Source organism: Rousettus aegyptiacus, unplaced genomic scaffold (assembly GCF_014176215.1).
Source record: "Rousettus aegyptiacus isolate mRouAeg1 unplaced genomic scaffold, mRouAeg1.p scaffold_m13_p_11, whole genome shotgun sequence".
Classification (NCBI taxonomy): domain Eukaryota; kingdom Metazoa; phylum Chordata; class Mammalia; order Chiroptera; family Pteropodidae; genus Rousettus; species Rousettus aegyptiacus.
The window spans coordinates 58,342,226-58,358,875 of record NW_023416286.1 but is presented as its reverse complement, the minus strand read 5'-3'; the positions used below and the strand labels follow the sequence as shown (position 1 = coordinate 58,358,875).

The window sequence follows — 16,650 nt, the reverse complement described above, 5'->3', positions numbered from 1 at the left end:
TGGAATGAGTTAATCAGTGTGGTATCTTCTGTAGCAAGAATGATTGTGTAGAAGAGCAATTTAAAAAGTTTTTAGTACTTTATAGCTGAATGAGAGCTTTGTAGGTTTATCTTTTCCCATTTATACAAACAGGAAGTTAACCTAGATACCCACAATGGAATTCTGTGGCTCTGGTGTTATTTTATGGAATGTGATCTTGGAAACACGAAATGTTTATGAACACGAAATGTTTATGAACACTTGAGGCAAGGTGCTGCTAGTGATAAGAAAAAAAAAATGACTACCCTTTTAAAAATCCTTTGCTGTGTGCCACACATTGTGCTAAGTCTGTACATACATGATCTCACTGATGGCTGGCTGATCAGTGACCCTATGAGGTAGGCGTGAATGACCCTGGTAAGGCTTAGAGTACATATGGGACTTGGTCTAGGTCATAGAGCTGGGGACAAGGAGCTGGGGTCCCAGACCACTGCCTGCCCACACTTATGCCCTGTTTTCCAGGTTCTGTTAGATGGTCCTCGGACATAAGCCCTCAGAGAGAGTAACCCAGCATGTCAGTGTGCTGGTCCCTGAGACAGATGCCAGTGATAGATGCTCTTATGCTGGTAGGATGTCGAACAGGGCTGAGTCAGAGGGAGGCACACCCAGTGACTGGAGGACTCGAAATGTCCTATAAACATGATAGAGACTGATCAGGGCCTCAGACAATGCCAGGAGCCAACAGACATTAGAGAAATGGCGGAGGTAGAATGAATAGGACTCGGCAGCGACGGGAAGGAGGCACCCAGAGAGTGGGGGAACACAGACTGGCAGGTGTACAACGTGAGTGGCTCTCTGCTGTCACAGAGGTCTAGGAAATGAACCGGCACCAGCCTTTCTCTGACAACTGTTATACTAGAAATAATGTCTTTAGAGGACGTGAAAGGAGCATTGCTAATGTTGCTAGTAAAAGACATCGCCTTATTTTGGTCACGAAGAAGAATCTGTGGCTCTCTAAATGAACCTCTAGAGTTCATAGTGGCTATATAAATCGTACAAACAGGAAGTATCAGATGGAGGTTGACTGTTTGGTTTCCATTTATATTAGGAAAATTATATTTACTCTTTGCATTTCAATTTCCTTGTCATCCAAAAGCTAGTGTTTAGCGTGCCACACCTAAGTGATGGCCACGCTGGGAAAACATTTAAATTCGGCATCTTCAGCAGACTCTGTTCAAAATCATTGGAAAGGAATGGGGTGATTGCTTTCATTTACTTATTTAATTGTGATGCAGTTTACTAATGAGGTGTACTATAAAGTTTATTTGGCTGTTATGTAATCTCCCAGTGGTCAGAACGCGCTTCTGTAAGCAAACAGAACTCAAACGTTCAGTTACCTTTGGTCTAAACATAAGACTGAATGTCTCATGCTTTGAAAAGCAAGACCAAAGAGCATTGGTTATTCGAGTTTCACAGCACTACCTTTTTCATCACTGAAATCTGTATTAGTTTTCTAGGGCCGTCGTAACAGTACCACAGACTGGGGCGCTTAAACGGCAGCAGTTTAATCCCCTTACAGTTCTGGAGGCTAGAAGTCCAGGAACAGGGTGTTGGCAGGGTCGGTCCCTTCTGAGACACAATCTGTTCCATGCCTCTCCTAGTTTCTGGTGGTTTTCTGGCAATCTCTGATGTTCCTGGGTTTGTAGACTCGCATCTCAGTATCTGCATCCGTCTTTACACAGTATTCTGCCCGTGTGGGTGTTTGTCTCCAAATTTCCCCTTTTGATAAGGACACCAGTCTTGCGGGATTAGGGCAGACCCTAATGACCTCATTTTAGCTTGGTTTTCTCTGTAAGGACCCTATATCCAAGTAAGATCAGATTCTGAAGTACTAAGGGTGAAGACTTCACCGTATGAATTTGGGGGATACAGCCTAACCCATAACAAAACCATATTTAGCATTGTAAAAATGAGGGGAAAAGAACAAGGCTTTCCTTCAACACATTCCTCCTTAAAATAAAGCAGTTTAGTCTTTGTTCTCACTGTAAATTTTGTAGAATGATTTCCTTGATTTTTTTTTTTGGAAAAAAAAATGCTTAAAGCTCATTATGTATAAAACTCCCTCTGATAGATAATTTAAAGCATTCCTCAATTTCTGATTCTGAGCATGTGTTCCTTAACTAGGAACAGCAGAAAATAAGAAAGAAAAGGCATGTGGCTGATCTTCTCACACAGTACAAGGGACACAGAATGTGATAGATGTCCAATATAAATATTTGGTAACAGTTTTATGGAAGTCCGGTGTTTGAGATATTTTTCCAGTGCTGGTGTCGAGCTGGTTTTCTGAATCCTAGCTGATCTGGCTGTCTTGTCCCTCCCATTACATCTGTCCTTCAACCTCATAGTGACCCCCACTCCTGTGACCCTCTCCTCTCGGGCGCCTGACCCCATTGGTTCCGTGCTCTCTGTTCCCATCGCAGTGACTTATTGTTTCGGACTCCCGGCCTTTGCCAGCACCGCAGCGTCTCCCTTGCCTTGCTGTGATTCTGGCAACAGCCACGGCTCCTTTCTTCTCTGCTGCTCCATCCAGGCAGTTAAGAGCTGATGGAAAAGATTATGCTGCAGCTCAGATTGTTGCCACTGTTACTTTACAAACTCAGATCTCACCTGATCCTCAAGGCGTCCCAGATGCTCTAATGGACTGTCCTTGGTCACCGCTTTCCTGTGTCCCACGGTGGCACTTGCAGACTTTCCAGTCCTTTCAGGTCCTCTTACTCCTGCAGCCTCACGAGTCAGGTTCACAGCAGGAAACAAATGGTACCCTCAAAAGGTTTTACCTGAAAGTAACTTGCTGACAGGACGGTTCATCGAAGTGTGGACAGGAAGAGTTCAGGAAACCAATAAGAGACACGAAGCAGCAGCGGGAAGCCGTTATTGCCCTTAGTCTTAAAGGGGCAGGAAGAGGTGCTGGTTCCCAACCTCCCCCGACTGAACCCGCCGGAAGCCCAGGAGAACAAGTGAGCTAAGGCGGGCAGTCCGAGGGGGCCAGCCAGCAGGGGCAGTGAGAACGCAGGCAGGGCGTCCTTTCTCTTAGGAGATGACCCAGACTCCTGCCCCACAGAGAGAACTAAGGCCAGCAGGCGTGGGCTCCCTCAAGGTCAGCCTCTAAAACACGCTTGTCTGTCCTCCTCTGTCTTCTCTTCCACCCTGCACTCTATACCACCAGCCCCTCTATCCTTTATCCCATCTCCCGCAGGACATTGCTTCACATTTAGGCACCACCAACAAAAAATACTTTATTCACATATAAATTCTGTGATTCATGGACAGGCTTAAATTTGTAGACAGCTTTATCAGTAGAATCCAAATGATGAAGAAAAATAAACCAGACGGGTACGTAGTAGTTCTAGCATATCCTGAATATATGAGTTGAAATAAAACTTAGGTATTATTGTTGGCCATCTTATCATCCCTTAGCCTGATTTAATTATTTTTTAAGTACCAGGATGACATATTTTATTAGAGCTGTTACATAGAACGTCTGGTTTCTTAATACAGCGCTCAGAATTACTCCTTCCCTTTATTAGCTGGGGTTCAGTTGTATTTAATAGCTCGCTGCACCCAGGCAGATCTCAGTGATGACTGCAGTTCCCGTGAGCTGACCATGTGACGAAGCACCTGCACTCGCCCTGCCGCCCTGCCCAGTCTCCTGGTATGTTGAGCCCTCTTCACTCACGAAGAGCGAAGTCTTCGTGTTTCCTGTGAACTTTCTGAACTCTAGTTAGAGGAAAAGACGGTCTCCTTTCCCGTACCTTCCTATTCCCAGGGCAGTTTCTCTAAGATGAACTTTCCTGTTAGTGCCCACCACTGCCTTCTCTGAAGCTTCCAAAAGGCACGTGACAGTCTTAGAAAATAAAGTCTTAATTTCCTCCAGAAAACTGGTTCAACAGAAACCGAGACACCGCCAGCAGCCCTTTGGTGTCCTGCCATCCTGGGGCCATTCGGAGAGAGGTTTTGTGTGGGTACAAGTAGCATTGCTTAGTTTCCAAACTAATTTTTGCCCGCTGGCTCCAAAAATGCTCGACTAAGGGGCCAGGGGAATTGGTTTCATCCTTGGTCATTGTTTGGTGGTACACATGGTCCTAGACTAAAGCAAGTTCTTTTTCTCTGTGCCCTGTACCCACATGAATCTTGGAGCCGTCGGTGATGTTTTAAGTTCTACTGGCCACACTTTCCGCTGCAGCATCAAGGTGACACTTCAGTTGCAGTCCATTCTCCTGGCCTTCTCCCTCTCTTACTGACCCAGTTTGACACTCGTTGAAATACAGGTACTAGTTTGCTAGGGCTGCTGTAACAAAGTACTGGAGATGGGGCAGCTTAAACAGAAATTTATTATCAGAGTCCTGGAGGGTGAAAGTCTGAGACCAAGGTGTCAGTAGGGTTGGTTCTTTCTGAGGCTGTGAGGGAGAATCTGTTCCATGCCACTTCTCAGCGTCTGGCGATTTGCTGGCAATCTCTGGTGTTCCATGGCTTGTAGATGTATCTGCCAATCTCCGTGTGTGTGTGTCTCTCTGTCTCCCAGTTTCTTTAATAATGCCAGTCATATTGGTTTAGGGCACACCCTGATGACCTCATCTTAACTTGATCATCTGCAAAGACCCTACATATGAGGTCACAGTTCAACATATACATCTAGGTCACAGTTCAACATATACATATAAGTCACAGTTCAACATATACATATAGTAGCTTTCATTGTTTGATTCCTTTATGAAACATCTGAGAAATGGTCGGGCCTTTTGCTGCTGTGACTTTTAGCTGCGCAACTTATGTACTCTGTTTTCTGCTCTGGTTCCTTTGGAGCACAATGTGGAATGAGGCATTTTCCCAGTAAGTGAAGGAGACCTTTATCTCCCAAAACTCTTAAATCACATACATACATAATTAAAACGAGACCTGTAGTATGGACAGTTGTATTAGATGAGCAGTCTTGGCTGATTCAGTCAAGTGAACTGTGGGAGTGAGTTGGTTTTGAGTAATTTTTCTTCCTCTCTCAGCATTTTTCAGTGAGTCCGTGATGGGAGAGTGATAGCTTGAAAGTCACTGTGTAGTACCTTACAACGTCATCCCCATGCGTTTCTAACATCATTCACTCTGATTCTGGCAAATATCCCTTCTTTTGCTGTATTAGTCCAGGTTGTAAAAATAAGCCTTCACTGTTACCTCAGCATTCTGTCTTCAGTTATGCCAAAGAACATCACTAATCATTAGAGAGATGCCAATTAAACCCACAATAATAGATCACCTCCCACTCATTAGGATGGCTGTTATCAAAAACCAGAAAATAAGTGTCCATGCACATGTGGAGAAATTGAAACTGTGTAGCCAGTTGGTGGGAATGTAAAATGGCAGCCACTGTGGAAAATATTATGGCGGTTCCCCAAAAAATTAAACATAGAATTACTGTATGATCCAGCAGTCTCACTTCTGGGCATATATTCAAAATTATCGATATCAAGATCTTGAAGAGATTTATACACTATATTCATTACAGCATTATTTACACTAACCAGGAGGTAGAAGCAACCCAAATGTGTGTCGAGAATGAATGGGTAACGTGGGATATACAAGCTTTGGAATATACAAGTTTTAAGAGGAAGGAAATGCTACATCATGGGTGAACCCTGAAGACATTATGTTAAGTGAAATAAGCCAGTCAGAAAAAGACAACTACTATTTGAGTCCATCTACATGAGGTACCAAGGGTAGTCAGATTCTTCCAAAGTAGAATGCTGGTTGCCAGGGGCTGGGGTGGGGGAAGTGGAGAGTTATTGTTTAATGGGAATGTAGTTTCAGTTTTGCAAGATAAAGTTCTAGAGATCTGTGTAACTATATACTTAACACTACTGAGCTATATATTTAAAAATGGTTAAGGTAGGAAATGTTATGTTATATGGGATTTTTTTTTTTTTTAACCACACACAGATACACACACACACTCACTCACACACACACAGAGGAAACTAGTTAAAATAGCCACAGCTGGTTTCAGCTTTTGAAAAATAGTCTAGATCTTCATTTCTACTACTTGGTCAAATTTTGACAGTGGAACAGACCAATTTTCGGGGATATAAGGATAGATTCAACTTTTAGGTAAAAATTGGAGAAAGGAAAATTTCACTTAAACTAAAAAACTATCTTATAAGTATTGGGACCTTAGCTCTATAGATGACTGACGAAGAGGCTTTGAAGACATCCAAGGTAGCATTTAAATTTCATCAGCATTCAGGGCATCATTGGGTGTTTATCTCCTATTTATATAACGTCAGTTAACATTTTATGGTTCTTGCCTCCCAGAGAGATGTTAAATTCCTTTAAGACTAGAACTAGTTTTTTTGTGACCTCCACAGCTACTAATGTGTTTGCCTCACATACCAGGAATAAATAGTTAATGGACCTTCTTTGTTCATTGATCTACTTGTGGGACTTTGAGCAAATCACTTAATTCTAAGGTTCCTGTTTACCTCCAGTTGCTTTGTTTGCTGAGTTTCAGGTTATCTAACGATTGAGAACATTTCACAAAGACAAAATTTCGAGATTGAGAATATTTTTCAAAGACAAAATTTCAAGATGTTACTGAAGTTATGTATTCATTATTTTCTGGTAATTTCTGTGTGAATTGGCCAGCTGACTGAGAGTCTCATAACCTCAGAAACTGAATCTTTTAATATCACATAAAACGTATCTTTCAGGTAAGCAGGCCAAGTACTATCTTTCTGCTGCACATGACAGATAGATCTGCAATTAAATATTGTTTTTGAATCAAGTATCACATTCTAAGCAGAGAGCTGCCGAGACATATCATTTGGACCTTGCTCTTATTAATTCCCTGCAAATGATTAATTTTCTACTCTTTGCCCTGACCACATTTTCTCTTCTGCAAAGACTCATTTGACAGTGAAGATGAAACAAGTCAAAATGGTATTTATTACGCTTTTGTTGTAGCATTTGGAAACCTGTAGCCAAGAATTGTTTACAAGCAATTTTTAATTTGTGTTACAAAGGATAACATTTGGGTAGATTTTCCCATTATGAAATTTTTTTTCTACTTATATTTTATTCACAACTTGAGGTTTCTGAGCGAGTCTAAAATATTAACTTATGGCAACAGCAGGACATGTAGCATAATCTAAGAAGCATTTTTCTTAGAGGGCAAGGTCACAGCAGAGTGTATAGTAAAAACTGCAAGGGATGTGTCGGCAGCATGAGTAGAAAGCTTGTGGGACTTGCGGTATCTCACCTGAGTTACTAGACCTCATTTGTTTCTACTGTATTGGCTGTTATAGAGACGTGGATAAATAAAGAGCAAATTGAATATATAATTTTAGTGAATGAGTGTTTTAAGAATTATTCAGGGGAAAAAAAAGCATTTAAAATCCAAGTTATGTTGGTATATAATGACATTTCCTAGCAAGTTACATGATGGTTGCTGACCATGCCCAAGAACCAAAGAGCCATGGGATAAATGAGTTATTGCCTTTTCAAAGAACTTGGTCTGCCCCACTGCACAAGGAGAGGGAGAAAGGGAAAGAGGGAGAGAATGGGAGAGACGGTGAAGGAGGGGGGAGAGGGAGAGAGAAAGAGAAAAATTGGAGCATCGCTGAAAAAGATACTGTCTATGAAGCTGCCATAGTAGCTCATTTTAATAATTGCTTGTTAAGATGACTTTGAGCATCAGAGGTTTTGGTATCTTTGAAAAGATTATGGGATTTAGTGAGAACCAGAGAAACATCTGATCTTTAAAAGAAATTAGCCCTAAAACCTCAATACCCCTAAAGCAGTGTGTGTTCATTGTAGAAAATTGGGAAAATAAATAAAAATGTAAAGGGGGGGGGGAAGTCCCTATCATCCAACCAGACAAAGGTATTGACATTTTATGGTATTCCCAGTTGTTTTACATATTTTCTTGTCTTTGAGTTGTAAGCAACAGAAAGTGCTCTGGCTAATGTAAATAAAGAGGGGGGCTTGTTGAAAGGTCATTGGGGCAACTCCCCGTGGCCAAATATCGTGGCCTGGAATTGTAAGACAGACAACCACCCCATCTGTCTTTTAGAATATCTTTTTACAAAATCAGAACATATACATATTGGGTGTTCCTCATTCTATACACATTGGAAAACATACTGCTGCGGATGGATGAAGGGAATCTCAAAAAGGAAGAACCTAAGGGGATAGGAAGTACACACAGAAATTACCTCTAGCTTGTCAGCAGCCCTGTGATAACAGAATGGGTTAGCAGTTCACTGTGATGGGCTTGGGAAGCAAGGATAACCCCCAAATACTTCCTGGGCCAAGTCGATATTTAGAAGACACAAAATGCATTCGTAAGACCTGGACCAGGAAGATCCGGATAGAAAGGTGATATTAGAAAAATAAAATCCTGCACAAGCTTATTGTCAACTAGGGGAGAGAGACCGAAGCAATAAAGCAGTTTATAGGGCAACATGTAGGTTTTTCTATTTGGATGCCGTTATGTAACCCATTTTTATTTTATTCATAGGATTCATAAAGGGACCAGAGTGTTTTTTGTCTTTCTCATAGAGAATAAAATACCCATCTTAAAACTTGCCCTTTGACTTAGTCTTTTGTTTAATGGCTATGAATCTTCAAAGCCGTATTATTTTTCCCTCACATAGTCTCACTTTCCCATTTATGTCTTCTTTGTGGCAAACCACAGTTTGTTAGCAGTTGCTTCCAATTTCATTTGTTATTATGTTGGAGGAGAAATGCTGGGGTTTGTAGGAAAAAAGTCTTTATCAGAAATAGTTTTCAGATTTCCATGCTGTGAAGGTAGATTTCTTAAATGGACACTAGTGTGCCTAATTAGTAAGGCTCATAAAGATCCTTACAAACTACGTTGCTACTGAGAACGCAGTGGTTGGAAACTATATTTAGATAGTATTGTCCGATATTCCTTGAAAAGGACCATAATAGTTTCCCTGCCTACAGAAGGTCAAGCGAGGATCCCACAAAGGCCTCTGCTTGCAGGTCTGCCTGTCCTCCTAGGCCCAGTGCTGGCAGATTTGTGGTTCTAAATGAGCCATGTTTAACCTTCTGGCCCAGTGGGTGCATTTTTCTTAGCAAGGTACAAATGGTTGAGGGCATTGGCCAAGCATCTTGTTCAGCCCATGTTACTTTCTTTTTTGTTTATATAGAGTTCTTTGTTGAAATAAAGGAGTTGTTTAAAGATGGAGTGGTGTTAATAACATCCTTTTCCTCTAAGTTCAGAACCAAATGACAAGGACGCACGCTATTTACCAAACCAATCATGATGTGAGCTCTGTGACTGATAAATGCCAGACTTAGGTGCTGGCCAGCTGAGCTGATGGCCCTGGGTCAGATAGACTCACCACCCAGTCCCTGTCATGTAGATGGGGCAAACACAAGTGCCCCCAAGGTGAGAACGTTCCAGACTGTGTATGCTCTGTCAGTAGGCAGGTCCGACCAGATGATAGAGGGCTGAGCAGGAAGGCCCAGCTTCTTTCTCCACGTTCACCTATCAGATGGATAAAACCCCACCTCAGGGAAGGAATGAGTGAGGGGTGGGGGGAAAGGCCGGAGGGTTCTGATAAGGAAATTATTTGTCATTATAGATACGGTAGGAAGATTCTGTACATTGGCAGAGGTTTGATTTCTTGGGAGAAATTGAAAAGCCCTGGGACTTGCTCACTCCTTAATTCAGTTAGAAAGTTCTGAATTCCTAAGGAATATTTTTACTTCCTTTTAAACTTCAAAGATTGTGGCCAAGGAATGACAGGGATTCTGACTTTATAGGATTATATGTCAGTTATTTGGTATCTCGTGCTAGTGCTTAGATCTCAGATGTTACTTAGATTTTCCTCTCCAGTAAAAATCTCAGGAAGGTTCTGTCAGTTCCAAGGATTCTTCTCTTACACATTTCCTTTTCTAGTCAGAAATTGGAAAGTTGCAGAAAGTTATCTCACATCTTCACTTGGTGTGAGTAAATATGTCTACATCTGACTCAGGATTTCTTCCTCATTCAGGAAAAAGTTGACATTTGCAACCAAGTTGTCAGTTTACTAAGCTTTCATTTTCCTCCAGTAAGACTTATTGTGCATTAGCATGTTGGCTGAGTCCTGTAGTTTTTCACCCTCTGCAGGGTAACCGTTTCTTAAAGGAAACTAGCCTTGGCTCGCTGACATCTTTCAATAGTCTGAGTGTTGATTTCCTTTCACCTCATCTCACCTTTATTCTTGATCCTTGTTCTTAGATGTTGAACTTTTGGACACTCTCAGACCAAGGAGGCTGGACATTGTTGGATAGTCTTTGAGGCAAGCTGGCCCAGGTAAATGGCTTAGTGGCCACTATTGGTCTTGAAACTAAATTTTTTTTTTTTTTTTTTACATTTAGAGCTAGAACTTTAATCCATCCAAAAGTTTTTCTTGTATCTAGTTTAAGATGGAAAAACTATTTGTTTTCTCCCAAATGGATAGATAAGTAAGCCAGCACCATTTATATATATATTTTTTTTAAAAAAAACATTCTAAACCAAATTCCAAACACTTAAAATGAATTTTAAAAAATGCAAGAGGTACTCTTACAGAAAACTGGAAAACATAGAAAAATAAGAGAGACCACCATATTATAAGTTAACCTGTCAGAGAGTAGAAAATACTTAGAAATAAATTTAAGTAGGAGGTACCATGTCTGATAAGTAAAACCTTATGGAAGGAATTAAAACGAGATCTAAATATGGACGAACACACCATACTTCTGGACGAGAAGACAGTATCATAAAATATTCTCTCCAAAGGCATTTACACATTTTATGCCCTTGCAATCAAAGCATCACTTTTTAGGGTGTGGGGAATATGATTTTAAGTTCATGTGGGAGAATAAATGTATGAGAATCACCAAGATGTTTTTAAAATATGTTAAATGGTATTTGCTCTTTCAGATGTTAAGAATTTTAGAGCCATTATAATTAAAACAGCAGGTACTGGCGCAGAAATAGAATGAAGAGTCGTAGTACATATGGGAAATTATATATGGTAAAATGCATTTAAATCGGTGGGAAAAGAGTGGTTTATTTAATAGATGGTGCTGGCTTACTTAGCTCTCCATTTGGAAGAAAATACAGCTTTTCCATCTTAAACCAGATATAAGAAAAACTTTCAGAAGGATTAAAGTTCTCGTGCTAAATATAAAAATAAAACATTAGGAAAACGTTTGGTAAACTATTTATATAACCCTTAGGTTATATAGGAAACTCTGAGTCCATAAGGGAAAAAATGAGTAATATATACCTATTCATTCATTCTTTCATTCACTTTGCCAGAGATACACCAGCTTCAACCTGATATGACCATCTCCACACCCAAAACTGACACTCACACCCCAGGCTAATTTTTAGCTAGGACACATTGATATGGCCAGACTAGTTTATAATAATTACTTTTCCAGGTTATAAACTTTTCATAAACACCACTCTTAATGTCAGTTAAACGATTTACATGAAGATTCTGTAGACACTCGGGAGAATTGAAGTTGATACATTAGCCCTACAATTACTAACATTCCATTTGTAACTGCAAAATCACCGCTAAACCTTGGAGCCAGTCAAGTGGATGGCTGGTTTGAGAATTGAAACCCCTGTGGACTCAGAGACTGATGTTGTCTTCCCACCTCCGCCCAGGTTTCCTGGGTTCCTCACTTCATTTTTTTTTTTGTTTTGTTTTTCTGGAAAGTAGAGTGTTTTCTAGAGAGAGTGTGCTCAGAGCATCCTCCACCTACCATGCCCTTTTTATACAATAGACTTACCCACTGTCTGGGCTTTGTCCAGCCTGATTTTAAATTCCGTCTACTCTTGCAGTCTACTTTGTGTTCTGCATCCGTAATCTAGTTTCATACTGGGGTTCTGATTAAAGGAAAAAAAGATAATTAATATGTGCCTATTTATTTGCTCTAAAATGCCTGATTAGACGTGTAAGATTGTGCTGCTTTATGGAGAGCTTATTTAAAGGAGATGGATGAGTAAGGGTAGTGGGAGGGAGGGCCAGGAATAGGCCACACAGAAGAATGGGTTGGACAATACTCGTTATTTACACCCCCTAATTCTCAGAATAATGAAAACACTCTTATAAAACTATGCATTTATATACACATATATGCATTCATATTTGTACCATATTTGAAAATGTGAGCCCTAACTACTTGGCACTGTTCCTTAAAAATAACAAGCAGTTGTATTTTCAGTTACACATTAGTGAAATTCAGATTCTGTGTAGGCATCCAAAGGAATGTTACTTAATGAGAGAGGGATGGGGAAAGAAAGAGAAGTCAGAACATGTACTTGCCTCTTGATTTGAGAGAGAGACAGGAGAGGGGTGATCTCTAATGCTGGTTTGATCTCTGGTTGTCTGTGTGCTCAAACTCTGGCTCATTTCTACAGAGGAGGGAAATATCCTGCTCCATATCGGTCTCAGCACTAGAGTTACTTCTGCCCACCTCGCTGCAGGCCCCTGGCCTGATCTCCTTCTCTGCCGTTCCCTTCTTCCCATACCTTTCTGGATAGCAGCACACCCCGTCTCATTGCTCTGGAGGAGCGATCCCCAGTACAGAGGCCAAAGGACCACGAATCAAGTCTCTTCCTCGTTTGCTAACTTCGGTTCCTGGGGGACGTTGTTCTACTTACTTGCACCCATGAGACATGTTTGGCAGGGGGTGCCCCGTTCTCGCCCGCCACACTGCCTGTGTTCTTCTTTCTATAGGCTGAGCATATTCTTTGCCAACTACCTGAGAAGTATCTTTCTCTTGAATTTACTCTCAATTATTTTTCTTTAACCTTTCTTCTTTTTCACCTTTCTGGATGAAGCCTCCTTTTCTTCTTTCTATAACAGGAAGTCATCGGAAGAGAAATTTGTCTTTACTGAAGGTAGAAGACAACCTACTCATTTATTTCCTCCACCTTCCATACTGCAGCCTTTACTCCAGGGTGCAGGGGTGATAACGGTTTGAGCCAGCTCTTCTGCAGTTAGCACTGGGAGGGTACAGAAAACTTTAAGTCTGGTGTCTTAAGTGTTTGATAGCCATTAATTAAACTCTTTGGTTTTTAAGAACACCCCAGTGTGTTAAGAAATAAGAATTTGGAATCTTCCATGTTGAAATGGAGGTGCCATGAGGACATGCAGACCTCTCAGAACTCAAAGCAATATTTGAACCTGACTTTCTCTTACATTTTAGGAGAATAGCTGAGTTTGGACTTCATGCCCCTCTGTGCTCTGTCCTCCTGTCCTTTCTGCCCTCCCTCAGGTCCTTAGCGCCTGGGGACAGAAACACCCAGGCTCAGCTGGTCAGAAGATCTGTTCGTGAATTTTTCTCCATGTGTAGACGGGGCCCGTCCTGGTCCTGACCCATTTCCTCTGGCGATTCTTCGTGCTTAGTGCCATTCTTGGAGTCCCCTGTTCTCCGTTTCAGGCCTCTGCTTTCTTCCCAGTTTACCAATCTAACTAAAAAGATCACTTAACAATTATATCTAGTATTGTTAGTTTTCAGTGGTAGGGTTTGTTCGGGATGGCTGGTCTACAGTATGCTAGAAATTGAAATTCTTCGTTTCCTTGGAGTAACTTGGAACAGCAGCAACAAGGAAACAATAAAATGCTCTCTGAAGTGGACTATGCTACTGTTTGCCCATGGCTTTTTATCCTTACAGTAGTGTGCGTGAGATAACCGTTAGGCTGTCAGACAAGGAAGTATTCTTTACGCTGACTTACCTCAATCTATTTCCGAATAGCAATAGAATTTACTCATTATTTTTACATTTAACCTTTAGCATTAACATTTTTGTCAAAATGGTGTTTCAAGTTGTCATTTGCAGTGACTTCTTACAGCTTGGGTTTTTAGGACCGCCAGTGTCTTATTTTCAGTGTCTGAGCTTCTGTGTTCTTCGATTCTCTTGGGCCGTCTCTGATTGACTCTACTTACCCTTTGGGCTTTTAAAAACATGGCATTTGCTTCTCTGTGAGCAGGTCACTGCCTATAACTGGACGTGCTCAATATAAGCGGGGGTCTGGTGGTGGCAGTGACCGTCTCCTCCTGCACCCCACTTTCCTCACCACCCCCCCACCCCCAGCTCCCATCGACCAAGCCTGGCAAGTGTGCTGGTTCTCAGCCTGTTTTTCCTCTAATCCTTATGCAACTTTTTAAATGGTTACTATCCCAATTTGCTAATCTTCTCTGTATCGTTCCAATTTTAGTATATGTGCTGCCAAAGCAAGCACCCAGTTTTGCAAATAATGGAACTGAGTAGCTTGCCAAATCCGTTTGTATCAGTTGGGGTTCTCAAGAGAAATAGAACTAATAGGATGTGTGTATATGGATTATATAGAAAAGATTCATTGTAAGGATTTGGCTCACGTGATGTATGGAGGCTGACAAGTTAACATATGCAGGTGAGTCGGCAAGCCAGAGAATCAGGAGACCCATTGGTGTTAATTCTAGTCCAAAGGCCAGCAGGCTTGAGACCCAGGAAGAACCAGTGTTTCAATTTGAATTCTGACATCAGGAAAAAAAGTCGATGTCTAGGTCAGAAGGCAGGCAGGCGTGGGAGATTCCTTCTTTCTTGGGGAAGGGTCAGCCTTTTTAGTCTAGTCAGGCCTTCACCTGATTGAGTGAGACCTATCCACATCAGGGATAATATAAATCTGCTTAAGTACAACATCTAGGCCAGAGAATGTTTAAAACCAAATGTTTAATTCAGTTTTTAAAAAGTAGAACAAATAGTATTTGATTATATTAGGTTCATTATCAATATTCTGACATTTTCTATACCAATTTGCTAATAAAAAGATCATTTGCTGGAATCAGTCTCATATGTTTTAAAAAGAAATGAATATGGACTATTAGCCTAAGATGAAGCTCAAAGATTTTGTAGTATTTCTTTGAAAGTATGTAACAAAAAGTTTTATCTCGAGATAGCAGACTGACCTGGGAAGTTCAACTAAGCCCATCTTCCTGTGTGTGACCAAATACTCTGAAACATCTCCAGCCTCTCTTCTTTGATACTTTCTAAATGCTTTGGATTTGTCATAATGCTTTTCCTAAGCCAGGAGTAGTACTATCTTTTGATTCTAATATCAAACAAAATACATTTCGTTATGTTATTTAGAAGCTAAACATTGCTAAGTAGCCTTCTTCCCATGTCCCTCACTGAGTAATGAAAAGTAGATGAAACATTTTGGGTCCCTTGACTTGAATGCCTTTAACTGCTCAGTAGATTTTTGTCTTGGTTTCGGAGTGGAAGGGGAAATAGATTTGGTGGCTAGAATTTAGAGAGAAGGTGGTTGTGTTTATTCATGGTCCTGGAATGACCCATTATGCATGAATATAAAAACTTTCATATTGTTATTGATTGGTTTCTAAAGTGCTTGTTTATTTCCCTGTAAGCTTACTGTTTTGTAATAGTCATCATACTATTCTGAATGTAATCTGTTTGAGATAGTTCTGAGGCAGTGTTAAAGTACGTATTGGAGACTATACTTTGAGTATATTGGTTTACAGAAACTCCCTAAATGAAATGATCGCTATTAGGTATCCTTTTAGTAATACGTTTTGTTAATTGTTGGGCTCTGTGGCAACTGTGTCTGTTTTTGTTCTCCATTGTGTCCCATCCCTTAGGACCGTGCATGGGACGTAGATACCGTGTTAGTTTTCTGCAGCTGCTGTGACAGTACTACAAAATATGGGGCTTAAACAAAATTTATTGTCTCACCGTTCTGGAGATTGGAAGTCTGAGATTAAGCATTGGTAGGGCCATGCTCCCTCCGAAGGCACGAGGGAAGGATTTGTTCCGCGTCTCCCTCCTTACCTTTGTCTTGTGGCAGCAAAGCTCGAGTCGCGACAAGGTGTTCCCCCTGTGTGAGCATGTTAGAATTTCCCCTTTTTATAAGGACGCCCATCGTACTGGATGGGGGCTCATCCTACTCTAGCATGACCTCATCTTCACTAATTATATCTGCAGTGACCCTATTTCTAAATAAGGTCACATTCTGAGGTCTTGGAACTAGGACTTCAGCATACGAATATGGGGGAGACAATTCAATCCGTAAGAGGAACCTAAGGTTAAATGAGGTAATGAAGGTGGAGCCCTGATCCGACAGGGTTAGTGTCCTCCTAAGAGGCACCAGAGAGCTCGCTCGCTCGCTCTTTCTCCACCATATGAGGACACAGCAGGAAGGCAGCTTTCTGCCAGCCACAAAGAGAGCTCTCATAAGGAACGAAGCCCGCTGGTACCTTGATGTTGGACTTCCCAGCCTTCAGAACTGTGAGAATTAAATTTTTGCTGTTGAAGTCACCTCGTCTGTGATATTTTGATACAGTACCTCGAGCAGACTAATACAATATATGAACAGAAAAATATTTTTTTAAATAGCTTACTGTTTAATAATAACTAAAACAATAACAGTACTATCTTGTACTTACAGAGCCAGGCATTGTTCTAAGCTCTCAGAGAGGTGCTGTTATTATACCGATTTTACAGACATGAAAAATCTGGTGCCCAGGAGTTAAGTAACTTGCTCAAGGCCACGCAGCTGGCAATGGGGAAGTCACTCACATGGACTCCAGCGTTTGGCTCGAGTCGCCATTCATGTT

The 16,650-nt window shown here is 41.1% G+C and overlaps 1 protein-coding gene and 1 pseudogene across 1 annotated transcript in view; one reads left to right on the top strand and one right to left on the bottom strand.

The window, feature by feature from the left end:
* The window catches only part of FARP1 (FERM, ARH/RhoGEF and pleckstrin domain protein 1), a 265,054-nt gene that overhangs the window by 64,197 nt on the left and 184,207 nt on the right, over positions 1-16,650 (top strand). The window lies entirely within an intron of this gene.
* LOC118609470 lies at positions 14,224-14,279 on the bottom strand (annotated as a pseudogene).